Genomic DNA, 5,000 nt, shown 5'->3' on the forward strand with positions numbered 1-5,000 from the left:
AATAATAATAATAATAATAATAATAATAATAATAATAATAATAATTATAATAATAATAATAATAATAATAATAAAAATAATAATAATAATAATAATAATAATAATAATAATAATAATAATAATAATAATAATAATAATAATAATAATAATAATAATAATAATAATAATAATAATAATAATAATAATAATAATAATAATAATAATAATAATTACTTGTACAAGGTAAGTGGAAGAACCAGTAATAATAATAATAATAATAATAATAATAATAATAATAATAATAATAATAATAATAATTATAATAATAATAATAACAAGGTAAGTGGAAGAACCAGTAATAATAATAATAATAATAATAATAATAATAATAATAATAATAATAATAATAATAATAATAATAATAATAATAATAATAATAATAATAATAAGGTAAGTGGAAGAACCAGTAATAATAATAATAATAATAATAATAATAATAATAATAATAATAATAATAATAATAATAATAATAATAATAATAATAATAATAATAATAATAATAATAATAATAATAAGGTAAGTGGAAGAACCAGTTCTATAACTTGATCTATCAATGGAATATCCCGCTTGGCGCCTTGATGCTGGTGTGAGGGCTCTTGATCCAGGGAACTGGTGGGACTCTACACTTCCTTGGATCAGACCTGAGTGCTTTTCATTACCCCCCTCCCCCCCCGCAGGTTTTAGCGCTTCTCCATAACAATATTAATATTGCACATATAATCAGCACAGGAGAATCATACTTACCAGGATGTTCTACTGACAACATAAAGTAGTGAGACACCAGCGTGAGACAGCAGCGTGAGACAGCAGCGTGAGACAGCAGCGTGAGACACCAGCGTGAGACACCAGCGTGAGACAGCAGCGTGAGACAGCAGCGTGAGACAGCAGCGTGAGACAGCAGCGTGAGACAGCAGCGTGAGACAGCAGCGTGAGACAGCAGCGTGAGACAGCAGCGTGAGACAGCAGCGTGAGACAGCAGCGTGAGACAGCAGCGTGAGACAGCAGCGTGAGACAGCAGCGTGAGGCAGCAGCGTGAGACAGCAGCGTGAGGCAGCAGCGTGAGACAGCAGCGTGAGACAGCAGCGTGAGACAGCAGCGTGAGACAGCAGCGTGAGACAGCAGCGTGAGACAGCAGCGTGAGACAGCAGCGTGAGGCAGCAGCGTGAGACAGCAGCGTGAGGCAGCAGCGTGAGACAGCAGCGTGAGGCAGCAGCGTGAGACAGCAGCGTGAGACAGCAGCGTGAGACAGCAGCGTGAGACAGCAGCGTGAGACAGCAGCGTGAGACAGCAGCGTGAGACAGCAGCGTGAGACAGCAGCGTGAGACAGCAGCGTGAGGCAGCAGCGTGAGACAGCAGCGTGAGACAGCAGCGTGAGACAGAAGCGTGAGACAGCAGCGTGAGACAGCAGCTTGAGACAGCAGCGTGAGACAGCAGCGTGAGACAGCAGCGTGAGACAGCAGCGTGAGACAGCAGCGTGAGGCAACAGCGTGAGACAGCAGCGTGAGACAGCAGCGTGAGTCAGCAGCGTGAGACAGCAGCGTGAGACAGCAGCGTGAGACAGCAGCGTGAGACAGCAGCGTGAGGCAGCAGCGTGAGACAGCAGCGTGAGACAGCAGCGTGAGACAGCAGCGTGAGACAGCAGCGTGGGACAGCAGCGTGAGACAGCAGCGTGAGACAGCAGCGTGAGACAGCAGCGTGTGACAGCAGCGTGAGACAGCAGCGTGAGACAGCAGCGTGAGGCAGCAGCGTGAGACAGCAGCGTGAGACAGCAGCGTGAGACAGCAGCGTGAGACAGCAGCGTGAGACAGCAGCGTGAGACAGCAGCGTGGGACAGCAGCGTGAGACAGCAGCGTGAGACAGCAGCGTGAGGCAGCAGCGTGAGACAGCAGCGTGAGGCAGCAGCGTGAGACAGCAGCGTGAGACAGCAGCGTGGGACAGCAGCGTGAGACAGCAGCGTGAGACAGCAGCGTGAGGCAGCAGCGTGAGGCAGCAGCGTGAGACAGCAGCGTGAGACAGCAGCGTGAGACAGCAGCGTGAGGCAGCAGCGTGAGACAGCAGCGTGAGGCAGCAGTGTGAGACAGCAGCGTGAGACAGCAGCGTGAGACAGCAGCGTGAGACAGCAGCGTGAGACAGCAGCGTGAGACAGCAGCGTGAGACAGCAGCGTGAGACAGCAGCGTGAGACAGCAGCGTGAGACAGCAGCGTGAGACAGCAGCGTGAGACTGCAGCGTGAGGCAGCAGCGTGAGACAGCAGCGTGAGACAGCAGCGTGAGACAGCAGCGTGAGACAGCAGCGTGAGACAGCAGCGTGAGACAGCAGCGTGAGACAGCAGCGTGAGACAGCAGCGTGAGGCAGCAGCGTGAGACAGCAGCGTGAGACAGCAGCGTGAGACAGCAGCGAGAGACAGCAGCGTGAGACACCAGCGTGAGACAGCAGCGTGAGACAGCCGCGTGAGAAAGCAGCGTGAGACACCAGCGTGAGACAGCCGCGTGAGAGAGCAGCGTGAGACAGCAGCGTGAGACAGCAGCGTGAGACAGCAGCGTGAGACAGCAGCGTGAGACAGCAGCGTGAGACAGCAGCGTGAGACAGCAGCGTGAGACAGCAGCGTGAGACAGCACCGTGAGACAGCAGCGTGAGACAGCAGCGTGAGACACCAGCGTGAGACAGCAGCGTGAGACAGCAGCGTGAGGCAGCAGCGTGAGACAGCAGCGTGAGACAGCAGCGTGAGGCAGCAGCGTGAGACAGCAGCGTGAGGCAGCAGCGTGAGACAGCAGCGTGAGGCAGCAGCGTGAGACAGCAGCGTGAGACAGCAGCGTGAGACAGCAGCGTGAGACAGCAGCGTGAGGCAGCAGCGTGAGACAGCAGCGTGAGACAGCAGCGTGAGACAGCAGCGTGAGACAGCAGCGTGAGACAGCAGCGTGAGACAGCAGCGTGAGACAGCAGCGTGAGACAGCAGCGTGAGGCAGCAGCGTGAGACAGCAGCGTGAGACAGCAGCGTGAGACAGCAGCGTGAGACAGCAGCGTGAGACAGCAGCGTGAGACAGCAGCGTGAGACAGCAGCGTGAGACAGCAGCGTGAGACAGCAGCGTGAGACAGCAGCGTGAGACAGCAGCGTGAGACAGCAGCGTGAGACAGCAGCGTGAGACAGCAGCGTGAGACAGCAGCGTGAGACAGCAGCGTGAGACAGCAGCGTGAGACAGCAGCGTGAGACAGCAGCGTGAGACAGCAGCGTGAGACAGCAGCGTGAGACAGCAGCGTGAGACAGCAGCGTGAGGCAGCAGCGTGAGGCAGCAGCGTGAGGCAGCAGCGTGAGGCAGCAGCGTGAGACAGCAGCGTGAGACAGCAGCGTGAGACAGCAGCGTGAGACAGCAGCGTGAGACAGCAGCGTGAGGCAGCAGCGTGAGGCAGCAGCGTGAGGCAGCAGCGTGAGGCAGCAGCGTGAGACAGCAGCGTGAGACAGCAGCATGAGACAGCAGCGTGAGACAGCAGCGTGAGGCAGCAGCGTGAGACAGCAGCGTGAGACAGCATCGTGAGGCAGCAGCGTGAGACAGCAGCGTGAGACAGCAGCGTGAGGCAGCAGCGTGAGACAGCAGCGTGAGACAGCAGCGTGAGGCAGCAGCGTGAGACAGCAGCGTGAGACAGCAGCGTGAGACAGCAGCGTGAGACAGCAGCGTGAGACAGCAGCGTGAGGCAGCAGCGTGAGACAGCAGCGTGAGACAGCAGCGTGAGGCAGCAGCGTGAGACATCAGCGTGAGACAGCAGCGTGAGACAGCAGCGTGAGACAGCAGCGTGAGGCAGCAGCGTGAGGCAGCAGCGTGAGCGTGAGCAGCAGCGTGAGACAGCAGCGTGAGACAGCAGCGTGAGGCAGCAGCGTGAGACAGCAGCGTGAGACAGCAGCGTGAGACAGCAGCGTGAGACAGCAGCGTGAGACAGCAGCGTGAGGCAGCAGCGTGAGGCAGCAGCGTGAGGCAGCAGCGTGAGACAGCAGCGTGAGACAGCAGCGTGAGGCAGCAGCGTGAGACAGCAGCGTGAGGCAGCAGCGTGAGACAGCAGCGTGAGACAGCAGCGTGAGACAGCAGCGTGAGACAGCAGCGTGAGACAGCAGCGTGAGGCAGCAGCGTGAGACAGCAGCGTGAGACAGCAGCGTGAGGCAGCAGCGTGAGACAGCAGCGTGAGACAGCAGCGTGAGACAGCAGCGTGAGACAGCAGCGTGAGACAGCAGCGTGAGACAGCAGCGTGAGGCAGCAGCGTGAGACAGCAGCGTGAGGCAGCAGCGTGAGACAGCAGCGTGAGACAGCAGCGTGAGGCAGCAGCGTGAGACAGCAGCGTGAGACAGCAGCGTGAGGCAGCAGCGTGAGACAGCAGCGTGAGACAGCAGCGTGAGGCAGCAGCGTGAGACAGCAGCGTGAGACAGCAGCGTGAGACAGCAGCGTGAGACAGCAGCGTGAGGCAGCAGCGTGAGGCAGCAGCGTGAGGCAGCAGCGTGAGACAGCAGCGTGAGACAGCAGCGTGAGGCAGCAGCGTGAGACAGCAGCGTGAGACAGCAGCGGGAGACAGCAGCGTGAGGCAGCAGCGTGAGGCAGCAGCGTGAGACAGCAGCGTGAGGCAGCAGCGTGAGACAGCAGCGTGAGACAGCAGCGTGAGACAGCAGCGTGAGACACCAGCGTGAGGCAGCAGCGTGAGTCAGCAGCGTGAGACAGCAGCGTGAGACAGCAGCGTGAGACAGCAGCGTGGGACAGCAGCGTGAGACAGCAGCGTGAGACAGCAGCGTGAGACAGCAGCGTGGGACAGCAGCGTGAGACAGCAGCGTGAGACAGCAGCGTGAGGCAGCAGCGTGAGACAGCAGCGTGAGACAGCAGCGTGAGACAGCAGCGTGAGACAGCAGCGTGAGACAGCAGCGTGAGACAGCAGCGTGGGACAGCAGCGTGAGACAGCAGCGTGAGACAGCAGCGTGAGACAGCA

Source organism: Cherax quadricarinatus, chromosome 14 (assembly GCF_038502225.1).
Source record: "Cherax quadricarinatus isolate ZL_2023a chromosome 14, ASM3850222v1, whole genome shotgun sequence".
NCBI lineage: Eukaryota > Metazoa > Arthropoda > Malacostraca > Decapoda > Parastacidae > Cherax > Cherax quadricarinatus.